Source organism: Brassica rapa, chromosome A09 (assembly GCF_000309985.2).
Source record: "Brassica rapa cultivar Chiifu-401-42 chromosome A09, CAAS_Brap_v3.01, whole genome shotgun sequence".
Lineage (NCBI taxonomy): Eukaryota > Viridiplantae > Streptophyta > Magnoliopsida > Brassicales > Brassicaceae > Brassica > Brassica rapa.
In genome coordinates this window covers 17364024-17389104 of record NC_024803.2, presented here as the reverse complement: position 1 = coordinate 17389104, position 25081 = coordinate 17364024, and the positions used below count along the sequence as shown (strand labels likewise).

The 25081-nt window shown below is 34.1% G+C and overlaps 1 long non-coding RNA gene and 1 pseudogene across 1 annotated transcript; one reads left to right on the top strand and one right to left on the bottom strand.

Moving 5' to 3' along the window:
• Positions 1–8771: 8771 nt before the first annotated feature.
• On the bottom strand, positions 8772–12514 carry LOC103839836 (annotated as a pseudogene).
• Positions 12515–13047: 533 nt separating this feature from the next.
• Positions 13048–24980, top strand: LOC117128348. The gene is made up of 3 exons (XR_004451649.1): positions 13048–17825; positions 18419–18539; positions 21786–24980. It is a non-coding gene; the product is annotated as an uncharacterized LOC117128348 (long non-coding RNA).
• The last annotated feature ends 101 nt before the right edge of the window (positions 24981–25081 follow it).

Here is a 25081-nt window from a genome sequence, read left to right as displayed (position 1 = left end):
CTTTCAAATTAATAATATGACTATTTTTTCCCATATTTATTGGGTTTGACTGGTTGTTATCACATAAATAGCAAAATAAGAATATAACAAAATAATTAATAATAAAACTAACTGAATACATTCTCTACTGAAAATGAGTTTTCGAAAACTATTAGTCGTGTTTTTTTTACGATGTATAAAGTGAAAATGAGATGAATATCATTTATATTTTCTACTTGTGTTACCCTTTTGTTATTTGAAATATCTATAATCGGATGTCGTCAATTCAATATCTAAGGTGATACATATATAATTTTTTGATGAAATGTTAAATTTATTAAGCATCAGCAAAAAAAAAAAGTTATGTACAAAGGGAATAAATTTTTTTCTAAGGCCTAAGTATGTGTTCAAACCGGTATTGCATCATTCCTCGAAGACGAAGTTTAGCTGAGTAGTTTACTGACGAAACACGATTTCTCATTGTCTTTCCAATAACTTTGGCCAACTGACCGACTTGACGAGACTTTTTAAGATGCCTTCTAGTGTTTCTCTCGAATTATGTATACTGTAGTCTGTATAAAGTAAAAATGAGATGAATATTATTTTTTGTCCTCGTGTAACCTTTTTGTAATTTGAAATATCTATAATCGGATGTAGTCAGTTCAATATCTATGTCGATTTTTGTGTTTGAGTTTGTTATCTGTTTTCACATTATTTAAATATTTTTATAACAACTAAGTTAAATGAAGTATTGAAGTTTCAAAAAAAAAAAGTTTCAGCATTTATAACTATCTTAAATCATAGGAGTCTAATATAAACCGATTGGTATTAAAAATTTCACATAAAGGAACTGAACTAAGTAACCAAAAATCCAAATTAGAACACATTATTTTGATTAAAATATAGACAAGATAAATTTAATTTGATATAATTTGAAGGGAAGATAATTGTTGACATTAAAGATAAGAAGACTGAGACTTGGAGAATCAAAGAGAAGAAAGGATCAGAAACATGTTCTGTTTCTGAGACAAAGGAACAAAGAGATGTAGACATGAAGACAGTGGGTCTAGAGCTAGAGAAGATGCCAAAGGCTGAGACAAGCTTTACTAAGAATGAGTTAGGGCCACAAGACACAAACGTAAAGCCCACACAGAAGAATAAGGAAGCAACGGTCACATTGTGTAATGAAACTAAAAGAGAAGTAAAAGACAAAGAAAGTGGTCGCTTTGGTCATAATGCTCTTAAGTGCTATAGACGCTTTGACATATCTTACCAGAGTGAAGAACTACCCTCAGCCATGGCTGCAATGCAAGTTACAAATGGTCCTTCTTCTGGTCAACAATCTTATCATGGCACTGAGTGGTACCCTGACACTGCTGCAACGGCTCATATCACCAACTCTCAACAGAACCTCCAGACTGCTCAATCTTATCATGGCCATGATTCTGTAATGGTGGCTGATGGCAACTTCCTACCAATAACTCACATTGGATCAGTGCCTCTGCAAACCAATTCCGGTTTCTCAGGTATTATCTCTCTGAAAGATGTATTAGTTTGTCCGAATATAGATAAATATCTACTGTCTGTTTCAAAGCTCACTGATGATTATCCTTGTGAGTTTACTTTTGACTGTGATGGTGTATATGTTAAGGACAAGCTAACCAAGCAAATCCTGACTCAAGGAACCAGACTTAAGGATCTTTATGTTCTGGATAACTCGATGTTCTCTGCCTTCTATACAGCAAGACAAACAGCTGCAAGCGCAGATGTCTGGCACAGAAGATTGGGTCATCCGAGCTCAGAGATTCTTCAAAAACTGTCTTCAAGTCTATCTATTAGCATCAATAAAAGCTTTACCAAGATCTGTGACTCATGTCAACTTGACAAAAGTGCTAGATTACCTTTTCCTAGTTCTGTTTCTGTATCTAGTAAACCTCTTGAAAGGATAAGCTGTGATCTATGGGGTCCATCTCCTGTAGTCTCTGTTCAAGGTTTCAAATATTATGTTCTTCATTGATCATTTCTCAAGATATTGTTGGTTTTATCCTCTGAGACAGAAGTCTGATTTTCCACATATATTTAACATGTGGCAAGCTCTGGTGGAAAAACAACTTGATCAGAAGATACTGATGTTTCAATGTGATGGAGGAGGTGAATTCACAAGCCACAGATTCGTCACTCACCTAGCCAATCAAGGAATCAAACAGCTGATTTCTTTCCCTCATACCCCTCAACAAAACGGTATGGCAGAGAGAAAACATAGACATATCACTGAGCTTGGACTCTCTATGCTCTTTGATGGAAAGGTTCCTCAACAATACTGGGTGGAAGCCTTCTTTACCTCTTCTTTTCTTGGAAATCTTCTCCCTTCTTCATCCCTAACCGAAAACAAAAGCCCATATGAAGTTCTTTACAAAAGAAAACCAGAGTATTCTGCTCTAAGATCCTTTGGAAGTGCTTGTTATCCTTCTCTCAGACCTTAATCCTCAAACAAACTAGATCCAAAATCATTGCAGTGTGTATTTGTTGGATACAATGAGAAGTATAAAGGGTACAGATGCCTTTATCCCCCTACAGGAAGAGTCTACATCAATCGTCATGTCTTGTTTGATGAACACAAGTTCCCTTTTACCACTACCTATGCTCATCTTCATCAGCAAGCAACTCCTCTTCTCTCTGCTTGGCACCAAAGCTTTCTTCATAAGCCACCACTCTCTGAAAACCAACCTTCCTCACCAAATAGCTCTGCATCAGTTCCTGCTACGGTTTCAGAACCCATAAGAGTTGTCTCCACTAGCAATATTAACTCTGCTACTGAAAATCCCAGAGCAACATTTCATTTTGGTACTCTCCCTTCTGCGAACCTATCTAATCCCTTACCAGTTTTATTACCTTCTCCTGAATCCTCAAGCCCCTCAGTTTCTGAATCGATAAAACCATCATCGCCTCTGGTGACTTCAAGCTCTCCAACTACGGTGCAGTTTGGTACACTAACACCTGTGACTTTGCAAGGATCAGCGACATCAAATGAAGCTTCAAGTACTTCACCAACTTCAGTTCAAGGTCACAGTCATAATCTCACTACAAGGTTACCTGAAAATGCGGCCTCAGCACCTATATCTACACAGCCACATCATCCAATGATCACAAGATCTAAGGCTGGTATAACAAAACCAAACCCTCGATATTTTCTCTTCCATGTGACCTCAACACTTACTGAACCAAAGACAGTAGCAGCTGCTCTAAAACACCCTTGTTGGACTGGAGCAATGACTGAGGAAATGGTCTCCTTCGATGAAACAGATACGTTTACTCTGGTTCCATATCAACCTGATATGCATATACTTGGATGCAGATGGATTTTCAGGATCAAATTAAACGCTGATGGTACAGTGAAGTGTCTCAGATCACGGCTGGTAGTCAAAGGCTACGATCAAGAGGAAGGAATTGATTATTTGGATACGTACAGCCCAGTGGTTAAGTCTCCCACAATCCGAGCTATTCTTCACCTTGCAACAGTCAACAACTGGGACATCAGACAACTAGACGTCAAACATGCCTTTCTCTATGGTGATCTGACAGAGACTGTGTACATGCATCAACCTCCAGGCTTCATCAACAAAGAGAAACCGGGTTATGTCTGCAAGCTAAATAAGGCAATCTATGGGCTTAAACAAGCTCTACGAGCCTGGTTCAACAGATTCAGTGATTTTCTCCTTAACTTTGGCTTCAAATGTAGTATCAGAGATCCTTCTTTATTCATCTATAGACGGAATGGAGACATTATCCTCTTACTTCTATACGTCGATGATATAGCTTTAACGGGAAGCAACAAGAATGTCATCAGCCATCTCCTTGAAGCTCTGAACAAGGAATTCAAAATGAAGGATCTGGGGCAGTTTCACTACTTTCTTGGACTACAAGCTCACTTTCATTCGGAAGGTTTGTTTCTCAACCAAGAGAAATATGCTGAACATCTTCTTCAAATATCAGGAATGTCACAATGCACTCCGGTAGCAACTCCTTTACCTCTTCAGCTCAACAGAGTACCAGATGCATCAGCGATGTTCCCTCAGCCAACTTACTTCAGAAGTCTAGCAGGCAAGCTACAATACTTGACTCTGACAAGACCAGACCTTCAATTTGCAGTTAACTACGTATGCCAGAAGATGCATGCTCCTACTGAAACAGATTTTCTCCTCCTAAAGAGAGTACTGAGATATCTCCGAGGAACAACAAAGTTTGGAATCTCATTCAACTCCAACACTGATTCAGTTATAAGGGCATATAGTGACAGTGATTGGGGTGGTTGTCCTGATACAAGAAGATCTACTGGTGGCTTCTGTACTTTTTTGGGTTCAAACATTATTTCATGGTCAGCTCAGAAGCAACAGTCTGTGTCTAGAAGTTCTACTGAAGCTGAATACAAAACACTTTCAGACACGGCTGCAGAGATAGTATGGTTGATTAATCTCATGGAGGAGATTGAAATTCCTCAAGCTATACCTCCAGAACTCATCTGTGACAATCTGTCCGCAGTTTACTTGTCAGCTACTCCGGCAATGCATAAAAGATCAAAACACTTTGAAGTTGATTTTCACTTTGTGCGAGAAAAGGTGGCTCTAGGCAAACTGATTGTGCATCATATTCCTTCGGTTCAAATGCTAGCGGATATATTTACAAAGTCTTTAGCCACAAGAAGCTTCCAAGAACTACGTTTCAAACTTTTTTTTTTTTTTTTCACACAAAGTTTGCGGGGGGATGTTGACATTAAAGATAAGAAGACTGAGACTTGGAGAATCAAAGAGAAGAAAGGATCAGAAACATGTTCTGTTTCTGAGACAGAGGAACAAAGAGATGTAGACATGAAGACAGTGGGCCTAGAGCTAGAGAAGATGCCAAAGGCTGAGACAAGCTTTACTAAGAATGAGTTAGGGCCACAAGACACAAACGTAAAGCCCACACAGAAGAATATGGAAGCAACGGTCACATTGTGTAATGAAACCAAAAGAGAAGTAAAAGACAAAGGAAGTGGTCCTGGATCGTACGGACAACGAGAACCAATTACATTGAAGAACAAGTTCCAGCTGTTGGAATCCAAAGCTGAGACAAAGACCTAAGAGACAGCAAGGCATTCTACTAGGATTTTAACATTTGAGTATAAATATCTCTATTACATTGTAATGAACCTTTAAGCAAGAAATAAAATGAAAAGCTTCAGTTTACTCTTGTTCTCTCTTAAGATCTAGAATCTGTCTTTGCTTTTAATAATAACTACTTTTTTGGGACAAAGGGAAGATAATAGCTATCCAACCTATACTAAAAGAAAGATATCCTCAAATTCTAGCTATGCCACGTTGGTTAAGAAAATCAACCTATCAGGAACTTCCAAATCGCCATGTCATCTCTTTGTTACTTGAAACAGGTTTTAAACGGGTCGGTCAATTCACGTGAGCCCAAAATATTAAAAGGAGCCCAAACCTCCTTCCAAGCACTGTCCAAGTTGTCTCTGTCTCTTCAACTTCACGATAGCCTCTGCAATCCAACGTTTCTGTTACTCTCACTCATTCAATTTTGTACTTTAAACTATCTTAATAATAAGAGATATTACCCCATCAAAGCTTTTCACTTCCCCTTCTTTCTGTTCTTATATAAACTAATAAACCCTACATCAAAAAAAAAAAAACCCTACATCAAAGCTTTCATTGAGGATCTGAGACCTCCATACAACCAAATGAAGATATGGCTATGAAATCGACTTATATCTCCAGCAAGTCTCCGGTATGAATGTTTCTTTCCCAATTTTGTTTCATGGATTATAGAGAAATCTCATTAATCACTCACTGGTTTCTTTTCCAGCAGGACACTGTGATGCAAGGTTTCATCTAATCGTGCTCCTGAACTAGGATTCACTTATAGTTCAGGAACTTTTTTGCTATGAAAAGCAAAGAGATCTATCGAGTTGCTGATCTCAGTTTGGCCATTTGCTTCACGCACAGCTATGTCCTCTACGATCTTGACCACGTGTGCCTCCCTATTGACGCAGACAGGTTTAGGTTCAACTTACATGAGGTTTTGAAGCCAACTATGGACTCAGGGGTGACCTCTATTGTAAGCTGTTACAACTTTAAAATCATATTCAATTTGATTGCTTATCTGTGTAGTTATAGACATTTGAAGGTCCCATTTAACTGCAACTTCCCAACCATTGATATAGATGTCGTCGGCCACATGAAGCTGCTAAATGAACAGATGCTCATTCAACGCCCGGTCCTTCACGAAGTGGAAATAGCAACCACACAGCGTGTCTTGATCCATTTCCAAACTAAGTAGTATATTGTCTTCAACTATTTCACATTCTCTGTATAAGATAGTAAAGTTTCTAGCTATGAGTCTATGAAGTATATTTGATGTTCTAATCATGGTTACTTTCCATACTCATGGTTCTGTTTATATTTGTATGGTTAGTAATCTGTATAGAATAGCTAAGTTTCTAGAATCGTTACTTTGACGTTCGTCTTCCGTATGTTTACAGACTCTTCAACTTCTACACAAATATCTCAATGTAATTTAGGCCCACTTATCTTTCTCTTTTTTCTTTTGTGTTTGATCTTCTACATAGGTTCTTTGTTTTATTTTTTACTTTCAGTGTTGCCCTGGTTTAAAAGCTTTCTGTTTGTACAAGTTTGAGTCAAAACTCATACAACTTATATATGACTTTTCCTGGAACACCCACCGTATTTCTACAGGTAAAATTGTGCTGATTACTTTGCAATTTTATCATATAAGTTTTTTTCGAAAATTCCAGCTCTGATTATACAATGTGCATTTCTAATCGAAGCGTTCATTAGGCCCTTTTTGATCTATAATTAAAAGGTTTGGCAACAGTGGAGAGAGATCCTTCGTGTCAGCCCATTACGAAGACGGATTTTGATATCGAGAGAAGAAGCGTTACTAAAGAGGCTATCATGGAGTTAATATCTAGGGAGATAACTGAGTACCATACTCAGCTGCTAATGAATTCAAGTTTTATCTATCAAAAGTCTTAATATAATACTTGTGTTTGCATCTCTGAGAAAGCATTGTGTTACACCCAATCGCTAACATTGTCAGTGTTGTGCATTGTTGTTAATCAATTTAGGAGACAGTTGCGCATCTTGAAGAAAATAGCGAAAAAAACGGGCCATGTGGCACCCTTAGAAAAGAAACATGCCTCTTCCCATGTAAATCTGTATATTCTTTTTTTCTTTGAGTGATTATTTGTTTTCACATGATCTTATTTCATTTATCTCCTCTCTTACTGACCGGGTAATATGCATTGTTAGCTTAGTTGTATATGTACATTGACATAATCAGAGCCTCATCTACAACCATCTTGTGTTGAACACTAATTTCTTTGAGCCTCATGTCAGCTTAATTTATATTATGTATTTTTATATTTTGGAACTGAAAAAATGTATCTTTACATTTGTTTTGCTCTATGGACATTGGACTGTACGAGAATCAACTCCAAATTGCATAAGTTACTGGTTGGTTGGGTGGATAACCTTTTGGCTTCTTCTTTGTAAATAATATGTATGGAGCAAGAAAGGGTTGGTGTTGATTCCATCAGTCATCTTGAAATCAGCTGGAGACTGATCTGCGGCAATGTTAATTCTCTTGAAAACCCAATGTTGATGTCTAGGCGGTGGCTCTTTAAATGTAAATGACTTTGCAGTTCATAATCTGTAACTTTATATCATAGAGATTTTTCACTTACATTCTGAAAATTGGTACTGTAAGATAAGCAACGAACTCATTGCTACTTCTCTTTCCCTTAAGTATGCACCAGCAATTTATGTCTTGGTAGGATAAAATGAAATTTGTAAGTTTGAAAATGTTACAGTGTCCATGTGTTTTAAAAATACGCACTGCAAAGTCCCTAAGCTACTTATCATCTCTCCACTCCACTGCTCTCTTTACCAGACCAAATCATCGAGAACACTCCAGAAACTCCAAACCTCTTCCTTTAATTTCATCAGTTTCCCTTTAATATTTTTCTTTTGTGGTTGATTCTTTGTGAGGGTTCTTTTTTTCACTTAAACTTCATGCTTATGATTTTAAAATTAATTGTCACTACAATTAATCTCTTTAGTGTTATTCATATAATATAGTTGTTATTCATATTAAAAACACATTACTTTTTTCATTATTTTTTTACATATAAAAATAACTCACTCAATATTGTAAATTTAAATATTTATGTTCAAGGAACTGCAAATCATAAGTAATCGGAAATATGAAATTGTCGTGGTGACAAACATTATTCGTTAAATATATAAAGATCAAAGAAATCAACTTTTAAAAATGAAATACATTATGATTAATACATCTTATTTACAGGAAAGTAAATCATTGTCGACACAGTTTTACTTTGACCACACAATAAAAATCATCAAAAGCTTCTAAAGCAGGATAAGAGTAACTTTAATACATGAGCTTGAGCTAAAAACACACCAATACAACTCAAATGATGATTATCAAGAAAACCTAACAAAAAGCAACATTTAGCCCTCTTCCAAACATGTTATTCTAACAAAACTTAAAAAACACAGATTTATTATAGTTTAGAAAGGCCAAAATAAAGCTAGAAGCAACATTTCAACAACCAAAATCAGTGCATGTCATCTCCTCCCTTTTATACTATAAGTTAGATGTTAAAAAAATTGCAAATCTGTCAAATTTAAAAATCAATTATCCGCGCATAGCGCGGAAAACGACCTAGTTTACACTAATAACCGAATTACACCGAACGGAAAGAACTTTTAAATTTTTTTTTTTTGTAACTGACCAAACGTAAATAAATTGGTGACAAAATATTACCAAACTGAACCGAACTCTCATATATCTTAAGCTATCCAACACCGTTATTACGTCTTCGAATGCTGATGAGGTTAACTTGTCTCGAAGAACTATATAACCTCGCAAGGGATAGTTAAAGTTGAAGATTCACCGAGGATACAACACACTAATTGAAACCTCGTCCACTGAAAACTTAGAATCTTTGTCTTTAGACTTATTCATGGATCTTTTCACCGAGAGAGGGAGAGTGACAAAAGCAGCTTCTGTAGGTTTAGGAATGGTAAAAGTACCGTCTCTTGCAAGCCAAATTATTACAGAATTCATGGTTGGTCTATTTGCTGCATTCTCTTGAACACACAACAAACCAATCTGAATCAACTTTATGATCTCGTTTATCGGATGTTCTCTTAAGTGAGTATCGATTATACTCTCAGGCTCTCCTTCGACCCATCTCTTCCATGCCTGAACCAAATAAAATGTTGTTATACGTTTCGTTACATAAACTGAGAAGTTAAATAAACAATGCAATCAATGAGCTTACGAAAGCAGGAAGTCCTTCTACTTCAAAGTTCTTGTTTCTTTCACCACATATCATCTCTAAAAGCATAACACCGAAGCTGTAAACATCAGATTTTGCTGAGAATTGCCCGTGTCTCACGTACTCTGGAGCCATATATCCGCTGCAAGAACCAAAATTACATCAATTGTGATGATTATTACAATAATCTATTTCTACTCACAAAGATTCTGATTAAAAAGACAGCGTCACTGCCTAAAACAAAACATACTTACTAGGTTCCAACTACTCTGCTTGTCTCTCCTCGAGTCTCATCCATGTTAAACAACCTGGCCATCCCAAAGTCTGCGACTTTAGGGTTCATATCCGCGTCTAAAAGGATATTGCTAGCCTTTAAATCTCTACGAATAATCCTCAGCTGAGAATCCTCGTGGAGATAAAGAAGCCCTCTTGCAACTCCTTCTATGATTCTACACCTCACATCCCAAGTAAGTAGTCGACGATTGTCTTCATCTACATATTTTCTCAAGAGAAAACGTTTTTTAAGTTACTTGATAAAAGTTGTTACAAAAAAAAAAAAAAAAAAGTTACTTGATAAAAGTATATTGAGACGAAAAATGTATCGGTCTTTGGAAGGCTTACCAAATATAAAGTGATCAAGACTTGAATTAGGGACAAGCTCGTAGACAAGAATCTCTTCACCTCCTTCATTACAGTATCCAAGGAGCTTAACTAGATTCCTATGTTGGAGTCTTGTCAAAAGTAAAACTTCATTCCTAAACTCTAAATCTCCTTGTCCTGAACCTCTAGCTAACCTTTTTACAGCTATCTCTTTCCCGCACGGTAAAATACCCTGAAAACGATTCACACTCAGTAAGATCATCACTGACCCATCTAAATATACTGATAAGACTTTTTTCAAGTGGTCTTACCTTGTAGACCGATCCAAATCCACCTTGACCAAGCTTATTTTCTAGCGAGAACTCATTGGTTGCGATCAAGATCATGTCAAGATTAAATCTTATCATAGATTGACCATCAAAACCAGAACTATCTGCACATATATATAGAAACTTTTTTCCTTCAAGAAAAAGCTTCAAACATTTACTAAAAACAACTGAGAACTACACTTTTAAAAAAATATATATATTTAGAGGTTATGAGCCACATGGAACTACACTCACCGTTGATTTGTGCACGAAACCTCCTCTGCATCCGGCGATAAGCAAGAAAAAAAGCAACAAACACGACAAGATATATGACCAGGGGAATAACAATAACCACAACACTCCACGGTTGAAAAATTCTTCCTAATTAAAGACCCCCAAAACAGTCATGTCAGTTCAAGATTTTAGCAAAAAGATAATGAAATATATTTGTAGTACCTCTCTTGACCGGAGAATCTTCTAGATGTTGATGATGTCCAGGAGGCGCTGCAACTCTCTCTAGTTCATCGAAAGCCCCAGCAAAAGAGTAATCATCCCATCTAAAATAACAACTAGGACGTGCAACCGTTCCCCCTTTTCTTTTCTGGTTCTCTTCTTGATTATAAGGCAACACTCTCTTTTAGACAATGGTAACAGTCGGCGGAAGATAGATCAGGTGTGCACTGCATCAACATATAGACCTCAGGAATATCTGTGAACTCCGCACTTGAGACTCCATAGTACTTCAACACCGAAGATTCATCAGCCTTGGATGCAACCTCGAGTGTTTGGTTAGCCCTGGCGCTGAACTCTTGGCTGATTCGAGTCACGTTCAAAGAGGGGAGAACATTTGAGTGAGGAATATTCAACAAGGGCTCAAGCTTTAGCTTTCCAAATGTAGGGATATTTGAGTAACGTACTAGACAAGAAACGTTTTCAAAGGTTTCGGAATCCCAGTGATACGCTTCTGTTTTGCCTTGGCACTGTGTTAAGAGATTCCTACTTGCTCTATCGACGCAGCGCCTACAGTCTTGAGCTCCATAGTGTTTTCGACAAAGGGAAAGAGCGTAAACTCGGCCTAGCGAAGCGTTGTAGAAACCGCCTTCTGTGATAACCTTTGAAGCAAGAGAAGGCAAGAGAGCTTCGAGGTTTTGGTCGTAGGTTGTGTTTGGGGAGAAGTTTTCATCGCCGCAGACGTAGGTTGTGGTGTGAACGCCGTTGATGGTTAGGAGAAGAAAGAAGCAAAGATAACAACAATAGAGACGAAGGAGAAGTAAATTTTCCATCTATATAAACATTTGACGTTCTTATTATTAAAACCTTTAGTTTGGCTTTATATATATAAAAAAATGGATTCGTAATCTACTTTCATCTCATCATATCGTTTTCATCAGTGAGAAAACCTTATATAAAAACTCTGACTTTTTACTGTGACAAAACGAGGAAGGAAGAGATTTTTCTCTATAGTAACCTAAACCGTACGTGGAAACTTCGACGTCTGCTCAAAACTTCAACGTCTGCTCGAAACTTCAACATGGCAAATAACGACGTTGTTTCCGTTTTCTATTATGTTACGTGTTGGTCAGGTAAAGAAAATTGGTACCCTCCGGTCTTCACGCGCCACACAATCATAAGAATCAAATGAAAAGACTACTAGAGGTCTCAAAACTGATTAGAAAATAAAAACAGAACATAGTCCCATTCAGACTATCTCAATAATCGTACAAGGAAATTTCCTCAATGCAACAAGACTGAGGCTTAATCTCCTTTTACAAACAAGTTCAACGAAAAGAGATGATAAGAAAATAAAGAAGAGTAACCACAATAATAGAGATTCACACATAACATAAAACCAAACTCTTCAATTCAAAAACAAATGTTAAACCAAAGCTTAATGAGAGTAATCTTTCCGCGCAAAGAACGGACCAATCTTTAGTATTATATAAAACAAGCATTAAAATAACAAAACTCCTCTTTGATTGCCTCTGACATCTCGTGGTGAAACTAATGTTGTAAATGCTGAGTCACTTTTAGAGAATCTATATTATTAAAGTTGAAGGACACATTGAAATTGTTTGGCAATATGAATAGTAGTTAAAAAATAGTACTGTTTGGAAACATGGATAGCAGTGTATTAGAAAAAAAAAATTGGCTTATGCTACCAAAAAAATTGGAAGTCTATTACATTATATTAAAAAGTAATAGGTCTATGTTACTTGATATATATATTCAAATTAAAATAATAATTTAAAATTGATTTATATCCAAAATTCATTCAAAAATATACATATATTCAAAATTTGATTTTTACTAACATATTTTCCAATAACTATTATAAAAATGTTTCCAATATATATAAGAAAAATACAATACACAGCCCAATTTCAAACACCAACTTAAATTATGGTTTTTATATTTCACATTAAATTTTAAAATATAATATATGTGATTATTTATATGATTGTACGTATAAAATATTATTAATCATAAGAAAAATGATTTGATGATACATATAAAATATGATTAATTATAAGATAACACATATTTTGTAACCTATGATGACACATATAGGATATATATATAATAGTGATTAGGGGTGGGCGTTCGGGTTCGTTTTCGGGTCTTTTTGAAATTTCGTGTTCAGTTCAGATCTTTGAGGATTTAGTTCGGATTTGGATAACGAATTTAAATAGGTTTGGTTCAAATATTTGGATAGAGAATTAATAATTATATAATTATTTTTGGAGTTTTGGGTATATTTTAACTATTTAAGATATTTACGTTTGATTATTTGTATATATTTTCAAGCATTTAAGCGAACTTAAAAGTATCATATATATTCTGGATGTTTTTATATATATTAAATCTAAAATAATTAATATATACAAGTATATAAATGTATTTTGGATACCCAAAATACTTCGGTTCGAATCGGATTAGGTTTCAGTTCTTCAAATACCAAAATTTTGAATAATTTGGATATTTAATCAATTTCGGTTCAGATTTAGTACTATATATTCAGATTGGGATCGGTTCGATTATTCGAATTCGAATTGTTTGCTCAATCCTAAATAGTGACATAAAAATCAAATAGCATCATATTTTTTTAAAAAATACATCCGCACGGGCGTACGGGTCAAAATCTAGTTGGTTCTTAAATTTCATCATCTTGTGGTATCCTATTTTGAACATATGAATATTTCTTTCACGATGTTGCAAAATTTGCTACACAAAATAAATATCACATTAAGTTTTTATTTCCCCAAAAATTGAGAAAAGAAGGAAGAGGAAACTTACAGCCAGGGATCGTCTCCAACAAGCATCATTATCTTTGAAAGTTAGTTTCCATTAACTTTTCATATGCAGCTGTCTGTGATATTAAAGAGTTTTTCTAGTTCAACAATCATGTGATTGTATCCATCAAAAACAGTTAAATCCACAGATCTAACAACACCTTCTATGTGAACCTAATCAATAAACATATAATGTGTTTGTGAACTAAATATAGCCGTCTCAATCTGTTAAAGTTATACATGTTTCTTATCAATATTATATCTATTGTATTAGAATAAAACCGTGAGTGCAACCATATATAAAATCAAATATTTTCTTAAACCGAACATGGTTAGTTTTACGAAATCCTATGTCTTATAATGTTCTAATAATAATAAATAATTTGAGAATTGGGTAAGAAGTAAAGAATAAGTAGATGAATGATCTTTTCATACCTTAATACTACTTGTATTAGAACTGATTTCATTCCTTTGGAATTCTGTTGCTGATGTCACTGCTTGAATTTGATCAAGATTTTCTTCTTCAAGGATTTCAGAAATTTTAGTCTTTTGGTATGAGTCGAGTGCTTGCAAAACATCTCTTGCTTTGGTGGAAGTCGTTAGATCAACTCCAAACAATCTGAATCTATCATATGCATTGGTGGTTAAATTTTCTTTTGGTGACTGGACAATTTGTTTATTGCAGTTTGGTCTGGACATAACAGAACCTGCATAGCTCACTTGCAAGCCAGATGAAAATTTTGAATCATTAGTTTCATTATGATAACTAACTTGAGGAAGACTCTTCGAAGATTTTATGCTTGATTCTCCAATTTCTTGGCTTTGAGTCAACCTATGAATCATCATATTTGAACTTATATATAGAAATATGATGACAATTAAACCAAAAAGAAACATAACTTATTAAAAATATTCTCTTACCAAATTCATTTATTTCACATTGGCGTTTGCATATTTAAAAAACGGACTTTTGAGAATGATTGATGAAGGTATTAAATGCTTGATTTCCCATGGAAAAACCTTATTAGGTCTAAGGATCGTTGCAGTTTCATCCCACTGTACCTATAAAAATAAAATCATGGATTTTACTTATTGTTCTTTTGAAATCATATTCTAGAATAATATTAAAAAATTAGTTAGAAGTAACTTTTACTAGTAGGCTTTGCCATTCTGAATCCTTCCAATGAATAGAAAATCTTCCACTTTTACTATTGTCCCAGAATATCTTTGCGGTAAAAAATTTTTTTGTAAGTAAACATATTTAGAATTATGTAAACATTATATGAGTGTCAAAAATTTACGTTATTTCATTAAAATCATATCCTTCAAACTTCATAATAAATCTTGATCCTATATTGAACTTCGTATTCACTGCATCTATGAATTTGTCGCAGTTGACAATAAATTGGCTCGACCTAGTATCATCATATCAAGAATAAATTAAATATGCTTAAATAAAGTATTCTCATGATGTTTAAGTAGAGTAACAAAGTATTTTTTCCTTACTTTGGCTTATAAAACACATCGAAGATACATTTGGTTTTAATATCATTCAACGCAGTAGCAATTAAGCCATGGTGCATACTTTCTTTTGAAATTGTTAATGATGATATTTTGCTTTGTTGAGGAGCTGCCTTTCTCATTCCAACTCGTGATTCCTCATTCTTTCCTCTAGAATTAAAAAATACTTAAAATACAAAAAGATTAAGAAACAAAGGAGATGTAAAATGAAAAAAAAATGTATATACCTAAGGAATATAAAATAGTCTCCAACGGTCAAACTTTTTTCTTTTGCAAACTCATTCTAACCAGATGTGAAAAGATGTCTTTGTAGTGATCTTGTTGATAATTTATAGATAAATAAAGATTAGTAGTCACTACCTAACAATTTTGATATAAGAACTTAGCTGCCTTTAAAGGTTTGTGTTTAAGTTTCCAGACATGATCATGGAGATCTTTAGCAATTATCTCTTGACTCGGTTGTAGCTGTGACATATCCTACAAAAAGTTTAATACAAAGCATCATATACAATCTTACAATTTAAGTCAATGATGAATTTGTTTGGTGTAAATATTAAAAGAAAATATCAGTATATTAAATGAAACACCATGTGTGCTTGTATCCGAAGCAGATAACACCTTGGTAAAATAGTTAATGTTTTGTTCGTTGTTGTCATTAGGAATAGGGATTTCAAATTCCTAAATAAATAAATTGATAAAATTATTTAAATATATTAGAAGAGGTATTATTATATATAATTTCTCACTTATAGATGAATATGGTAACAACTAAACTTTTGCATAAACTTCTTCTGAATTGGTCTCCACCTGAAATTATGTATAGAACACTTTTTTTTGTCAACCATGCATAAAACATATTAAAACCATATTATGTACAGTTTTTAACCAATTGATCTCATGAATATTTCCTATAAAAAGAAACATAAAATACCAAAATACATACATTAAGCTTAATACTAACAACATTACAGTGAATTTTTGAAGAAATATCAAAAATTGGTTTTAATTGGCACAAGTCATCATTCGCTGATGCTACAAGCTGATAATGTCATAAAACTGTAAAAAAAGTTTGTATAATAACAAAATATGATAAATAATGTGAATGTATTCATAGAAAACATTTTTCTGCTCTATGTGCCCTTGAGGAAAATAATAAAGTTCTTCTCCAATTTTTTTTTTTGACAAAGGGCATTCAAACAACGATCAAGCACATAACTTCCATAATTGATCGTACAAATATCTATTGGTTCCATCAGTTCCTATATGAATACATAAAATATGGTTATGAGTAAAATATTTCTGATAAATCAAAAGCTAAATTTGAGTTCAGATTTTTTTTCCAGTTATACCTAGAAATTTAGGTTGCGCATTCATAATTTGGTTATTCTCCATCAGCTTTTACCAAATACCGGTCTTGAATTGCAACTTACACACAAATATCACCAAATTCAGAATGGTTGTTAACATGGTATTGTATCTCAAAATTGTATGTTTTAATTATGATTAAAAATACACATATGAGCGTTGTAAGTTTTGCATTAAATTAAAGTTTTATTTGAATTTGCATATAATATTTTTGTGTTCAGGTATTGTTATACGGATTTGTCATTATATTAAAATATATTAAATTCAAAAGAGTATATATATATATATATATCATGATACACAGGTTTGTGTATTTATTTTTCAAGTACAATTACATGATAGATGAAGAATTTAAAATCAAATTTTACAAATTCTATTACAATATAAAATCAGGATTATTCATAAAATAGAACCAAACACCTAGTAATCACAATACTAAAGCAGCATTTCCTCAAAATCTATGCTGCAACGTCATAAAAATAATTGGCCAATCACAACATTTCGTTCTCGGTTTGGGCTTCGTTCCGTTTTCGCCTATGGGCTTAGAATTGGTTTTGAGTTCGGTTGAGGCTTTGTGGTCTACCTAAATCTAGATCTACGGAGGCAAGTCGCGAGTCTCTCCTTCTCTTCCCCATTTCTCTTCGTCTTCTCTTCTGAAGCCATAGCGTCTGTGTTTTGATCATATCATGGGCTTCGTTAGCGTGGTTTGGACCGAGAATTAGGACAGTGTATCCGGTCCGATAAAGTGTATTTTGCCTCTAACCCTAATACGGCTGAAGCGAAGACACGAAGTTCATTTCTCTTCTTCGTGCGACGGCAACGATGAGACGTTTGCGCTTCCTCTCCATATCTAAAACCTTCCAGAGCTATGGCTTCATGTTTTATCCCTCCTCCATGATTACAGAAGGAATCTTCCCCTATAAATAACAACTTCGATTGAACTCATCACTACGATAAAAAAATGTTTGGTTTCATCCAAGGATATTAGCGTGTCTTTGATATTGGTAAGTGATTGTTCTTTTTGCTTTTTCTTTTGTTAATTTATACTTCCCAGTGATTTATTAATTCTTTTTGTCGGTGTAATTCCCTAGCTTGCATTGATCACAGAGATAAACCAAAACATTCTCCAAGGATACACTCGAGAAAGATGAAGAGCCATATGCGTAGGTAGACATTCCAAAGTGTCTGTATGATGCAAGGATCTTAGAGTATGTTCATGAGGCCTGCTTGATTAGTTACTAACACATTCCAAACACTCCAATACTTTCTTCACAGTGGGCTGCTGCATTTTGTCTCTGTCGAAAACCAGAAGAAGAACGTTTGGCAATGGACGTATGTTTATGCATCAAAAAACTAAAGGTCTTTCACGGCTCACTGGACCCCGTAAGCTTGAAGTCTCTCTTCCTCTCTCTGATATTAATCTGACCCTTGGGTTATCATCTTATAAGATTCTCAATTTCTGTTTCGAGTATGTGTATCTTTTTCAAGGTTGTGATTAGTCTTGCGTTGTTAAAGGTCTGATTATATTTACTTATTCTTCTTGCTATTGAGTAGTACTAAATAATAACTTTTTATTTTGTTGTTTTAGTTTCTCTGTGAATGTAACATTGTAATTGTCATCACTTGGTATCAAGGTCAGCGAGAGAGAGAGAGAGAGAGAGAGAGAGAGAGAGAGAGAGAGAGAGAGAGAGAGAGAGAGAGAGAGAGAGAGAGAGAGAGAGAGAGAGAGAGAGAGAGAGAGAGAGAGAGAGAGAGAGAGAGAGAGAGAGAGAGAGAGAGAGAGAGAGAGAGAGAGAGAGAGAGAGAGAGAGAGAGAGAGAGAGAGAGAGAGAGAGAGAGAGAGAGAGAGAGAGAGAGAGAGAGAGAGAGTATCATTGTACTGGATTTAGTTGTTGGAACCATCCACACCCGTGAGAAGATTTCTTGGTACAGTGTAAATGTGGCTTGAGTTTTCAATTGGAAATTTTAATGTCTAGGTGCTGGGTATCGAGGAAGTGTTCGAGCACATGGTGACATATGTGGTTCTCAATGGGGATGGGTGAGCCGATGTTGAACCTAGAGTCAGTACTACTTGATGCTCATCGTTGTTTGAATGAGGTAATATTTGCCATATATACATGTTTTTTTTTGTCAACTTATACATGCTTCTTGATAAGCGTCTAATTATCTATGCACTATATTTGAGAGTATTGGCCAATTATACCTTGGTTGAAGCGAAATTAGGGAACTACCCGAAAGCAAAAAGAACCCGTGAACTCTGTAGCAACTTATGTATGATTTGCCCAAAATATCCTTAAAGCAGAGACACGTAAGCTAGAAAGGTGGGGAGAGATAGATTTGGTTTGATCTTTTATAGTACATTCGTAGCTTTCTAGGGAGATGTAGGTCTCCAGCTATCTTCTTCCTTATCTACCACAAAATTGTAGTTATTTAATAAATTACTCCTCACCTCTCTCACATTTCTCCTCCATGATTGTCGATGTTCTCGGCTTTTTGCTTATAACTTTTCAGCAACTGATCTATTATTCTTTTATCTCTTTGTGTATTAATAATGTTTCTTAAGTAAGCATCTTTTTATCCTGGTATTGTCACAATGATTTCACAATGAATCCTACAACGATGTCTAAATAAATACTTTAATTTCATCATGCTCTTTACCCTCGCATTACCTATCAGTAGCAGTAAGGTCGAAATAAGCAGAAAAGATAATTAATTTTATTTCGAGGATTTAACACAGCTTAAGATTCCGCCGAACCTCTCGCGAAGCAACATATTTCACATATGATAATAACAAAGTTAACTGTTATAATATCTTGGACGTGTAATGTAACATATTATAAAGTTAACTGATAAGATACTTGTTAGGAGGAAACAATGGAATGTTAGATATATTGTGGGTTGGTAGTGGGTTTCTTAATGATTAGGTTTATAATTAGTAGCTTACACATGCTTGAAGATCATTGCATATTTTGAATCATTTTTATGTTAAGAAGTATTACTTGCAAGTTAATCATTGTTAACTGCTATGAATTGACCTTACTTGGTTATTGAATAAATTAGTGTCTACCAAGTAAAGATAGTACTGCAATATATTAGAGACAATATTAATTTCAAAATTAGAGAAAAAGCTGAAACATAAATATTGTAGTAAATGATTTTAACATTGTCTTAAGGGTAATTTTATTATACTTGTAAGCAGTTAACAATAGAATGTTAGATATATGGTATTTTGTTAATGCGTTAATAATAAAATTGACAACCGCACTGCTATCAAGTATTTAACTAGTATCATTAAGATTAATATTTTTTTTTTTGGTAAAAAAGATTAGTATATATATATAGGTAACTATTTACATTGGTGTGATATACATATGAAACAAATATGATAATTGTCCACAAGCTACATGAGGAATCTAAAGATGTCTACTAGCAACAGTTTCTCCAACGACTTGCTAGTTCACAAGATGCATGAAGAATTACACAATGTCTTACAAGAGAGACTTGTTGCTGCGATCATAGGTCCGACAGAGCTGCAAAAATATATAACACTATGATTAGCGGTAACACATTACTTTAACTAAAACTAACACATGTTGTTCATCGATGTTAAATTTCATATAAATCTTCATACCCAATCTTTTATATGTTAACTATAACCTTGTGTGTAGCATCTAACATACTATTTATCAGGTAACGACAACTATTATTTAACATATTACTAACATTTTAAAAAGTGTTAACAAGTTCTATAACAACTAACCAAACATGTATCAACTAATTGAACTGTTTTATAACATTTTACCTACCAATTATTTTTTTGCGGGAACCTCGTATACAGCCTCATCCTCCACTACATCATCCAGACCAGGTCCTTTGGAGAGTGCATAGTATCCTCATTCACATACACATCACCTCACTCTGCAAAATACACACAACTTATTAACGAGGTAATAACCAATATGATATGAAGCGTATACTAGTATTCTTAGAGGTTACTTTCCGAGATAACATTTAATTGGTAACCTTAGCCTCTACTATAGTAACTTGAAAGATAGTTTAATATGGTATCTGAAAAGATTATAAGCAAATCTAGTGATCAGTAACGTATACTATATATCTTAGGCGGAACTCTATGAGATTACATCCACTTTGATAACTATTACTCTACCATATAAACATTACGGATATTTCAACAGGATAATGAAAAAGATTATTATTGACACCTACTGATTCCCTTGGAATTTACGTTTGACATTGCTAACCTCAGCTTCTTCATCTAACTCTCTAGCATGAGTTGGTTTAAAACAGTAACGAACGGAAACAGGAGAGGGTGGTGGGACATCTCGCTCTTTTTCTTTTTTGGGAATCACATCAGCCATATATCGTACTTCTTCTTCACTCTTAGCATGCAGCTAACAAACTCTGTCCAAAACGCTTGTAGAATGAAGGCTTTTCGGCTTGTGATTTGATCTTCCTAAACGCTGTGTTCCACAAAAAGTGTACCTCTTCTAGATCTAGAGCATCGATTATGGATTCAAACCTCTTCTACTTGTGTTCAGTATAAAAAATTTGTCGACAGGTTCTTCCCCGTAAGCAAATATGCGTTTCGGCAACTGCAAATCCTCCATTACACAGACTAATAACATCTCTGAAATCTCTGGAATGAAAATATAAAAAAATTCTTTATGGTTCAGGAAAAAAGAGGAATGAGAGAGCGTGACTTTTCACAAACCAAATAATTACTAAACATTGTAATTGATGGCTCTTCATTTACCCTCGATGTCTTTTTTGATAAAAGTGTTGTGTGTGTAATAGGGGGCTATGATCCTAGTCTCTGACACCTAGTATAAGAGTACATGATAGTGTGGCTGTAGGTCTGTAGGGGTTTTCTCGTATTAAAAAAAGTCTAACAGTGGATGGGGTATTCTCCTAATTTCGACAAAACCTGTGTATATACGACCTAATTTCTCTAAAATTAATTGACGAAAGCCAAGACAAGTGTCTATGTTTGATGAGTCATTAATATGACTGCAAACTGGCACGTGATGTTTTCATATACTGCATGAAATGTTAAAACAATAAGAGAAATCTAGCACTCACTCTTAGTATGCTTTTCCTTTTCAGCAAGGAGAAATTGGACAACTAATGGTTACAAAAATCTACGTTTGTAGTGTTCCAAACATAAATGAGATGCTTGCCTCTCATAAGCGTGTTTTCTTGCTTTATTCGTGTGTGTTTTTTTTTTTCGTGTGTTGTTCCATAACTAAAATGATCTTTTACACAAATTTCTCTTGATTATTTTAATTCTCTTTGATTATTACTCATTCTTGAACTTTTCTTCAGTTTACATGGTCCATCCAAACCGGGAGAAAATGTACCAAGTGCCAAGTCTTATCCGCTGGAAGCAATTGTGAAGGATTGTTGTGAAGTAACAAACAGACGAATCTCCTTCGAGTATGCTATTCTAGGTTTGATACTTTACAACCCGATACATGGTTGTGCCAACATTAAGTGCTGCCCGAAGCTAGAAAAAAAAGCAATTTAAAAACTGTCAACTGTACATAGAGCTTTTGTAGTTTAGTCCTCAGTTGAGGCTCCACAAACTCTTTGTCTTGAAATACAAACCAGCATTATAAAAAAAAGACAATTGTTTTCATTTTTTTTTTTTTGAAGTTTCTTTAAATATACATGTTTTCATTGGTCTCATATGTTACTTAACTCATGGAGATGTTAATGATTTTATATATAAAAAATGCCCGAGGCCAGTGCTTCATTTTTTTCTCACGTAAGCACGGTACTGCAGCGATACAACTCGATATGAGGATCATGTAAAATATTAAATATATATTTTAAAAATCATCATCCCAAATTAAAAAAATTATTGGAGTTCAAGAACAAGCAAGAAAAAATAATTTCTATCTATCTTCATTATATTTATTGTTAGTTGAGAATATTTTGGTTTCATACAATTTAACTGTATTTCTCAAATATAAAACAAATAACTACATTGAGCCAAAAAAAAATTAAAACAATATTATTCACTTGGAAAATACTACAAAATATTAAATTAAAACTGGAAAATTAAATAATTGAAAATTAAAAATATTTAAAACATTTTACATAATCCTAAACAAATATATCTGAGCTTCAAAAGCATAGATTACTTACGCGTCGACAATATCGTCTTTGACAGTAAACAAATTTAAATAATTTAAATAGAATCTGTTAAGCCATATATTTTAGTGTTAATATATACTCCTTCCGTTTTATATAAAATATTATTTTATGTTTAAAGTTTGTTTCATTATAAGTGTTTTTTTTTCAATGCATATATTAATCAAAATTTTCAGCTTTTACCATTATTTTTAACTCATTAATTAATAAAGCAATGTGTTAAATAGGGGCACAACATAAAATTTAATAGATAAACTGAAAAGAAGTGTGAAGCCATTTTTAATTCGTTTTAGCTTCCTCTCTGATTAATTGATGTCATATTGGATTTTGTTTGGTATGGTATTGAAATTGGTTTCAAACCAGAATTTAACTTTAAAATAAAATTACAATTCAAATTCTCTATGTATATAAGCAAAGGAGCTACTTTGTATTTGTGTATTAAGTTTGTTAAATATATGCATATGAATTAAAATAAAGAATATTTTTTATTAAATCCGGTTTACTATGGTTATACTAGACTAGCAATAGTAAAAATATATATTCTGTTAATTAAATTTGGTTTAGTATGGTTACACTACACTAGCAAATGCCTTAACAGAAGCTAAGTCTACAATAACATCAGCATACACAGTACACACACAAATGATCAAGTAATACATGTAATATGGTCCAGATGGTTAATGCTCTCTAAGTTTTTTTATGTAGAAAATATTATAACATTTAAACTGCTGATTTTCGAAAAAAAAATATTAAGTAAGGTTGTAGATTTAAAGGGGGAGGGCCCATTAAATTACTTGGTAATTGGAAACAAAAGTTATAAAAGTTGCAAGTGAAATGAACCATATCTATAGTCCAACCAATTAAACACCATAAGTAAAATTTAATTAATTTTTTTTTTTCATTTTGCTTATCACCTTATATATTTTTCAATAACAAAAATAAAAAAATTTGGATACTGAAATTCAAAATTGGTAAGAAAAAAAACAATGAAAATTTAAAAAATTATAATAATATATCTACTTATTTTTAATAGATTATACTATTTAAATATTAAATAAATATACAAAATATATAATCAAAATTAAATTTTAAACAAAAAATCCGGGCGTAGCCGGGCCGACCCTAGTCTATATAATAATAGATGAGTTGCTGCTCTCTTCTAAAGCTGTATACGTCGACACAATTGAGTTAAGTGGGACCCACAACTATTCAATTCTTCTTTACAATTAAATAAAAATGTATAATTAATTTATCATAATCTCTAATTTTCTATTTCTTATATTTCCTATGTATATCTGAAACGTTGTATTATCTGTAACCGTTCACATTCAAATCTATGGCTTCGAATGTTACGAACTGCCACGCCATGCACCGCAGTTAACAGTAACAAAAATCTCTAAATATACCATATATTTTATACGTTTTTATAACTGTTAAAATCGCACCGCAGTTAAACCGCCTGTCCCGCACTGCTCAAACCGCAGTTACCATTCAGAGCCTATAAATATTTCTCTTCTCTCTGTTCTTTCACATCTATTTTCACGGAGAAAGAGAAAAGACTAAACCTTTTGTGAAATATTTTAATTTTTCAGATCAGATCTTTTTGTTTTCTGTTTTAGTTCTGGTCAAGCGATCTATGCTTGGTCGGATCTTATCTTTCGCTTAGCGAGTTTGTACTTTTTTTGTTGTGTGTTTCGATTCAAACAGAACCGTTCTTCAATGGTTTTTATTTTTCTTCTGTTTGAGTCGAGAAATAAATTTCCAATCTATCAGATTGGATTCTCGGGTAGCTCTCTAAGCATCACTTAACTCCATCTGATCTCTACTCAACTAGGTCGACCGAGTTTGAAGAGGGCAATATCGCGTCTGCTTGCCATCAATCCTGAGTGGGGCGGCGAAGTTCTTCCGATTAACTTCACCGGAGACGTGAACGCTCTCATCACAGCCAGCTGTTGAAGGTTGATGATGAGTGAGGAAGGCGATCAAAGAGAAGCTGCATCCCTTTACAGGTGAAGATTGGTGGTCCGGCAACAAAGCCATGGTAAATCGAGGATCTACTGGCGAAGTCGTTAGCTTTTTCACACCAGGCAGCGGCGCACGGTCAAGAGGATAACTGCATGAACGATGCGTGGCTGTTTCCCTATCACTTGAGGCGGTGGAGGCTTGGAGCGGTATATTGGGCATCCTCCATCTTTGGGCTTAGTAACTTTAATTTCATAGTTTGAAAGTGTGAGATTTGGGCCATTATCATTGCTTGTATAGTCAATAGATTGGATCTCGGAATCACCAACGAAACATATCCCTTATTTTACGCAATCATTCAACTAAAATTGAATAATATACGTGGCTAAATATTATTTTCTATTTGTGAACAACTTTTGATAATAACATTTATTTATTTATTGTTGAAGATGAGATCGTCAGATATGAAGGTGGTTGAGGCGTACTATAAAGCTTTTAAATTT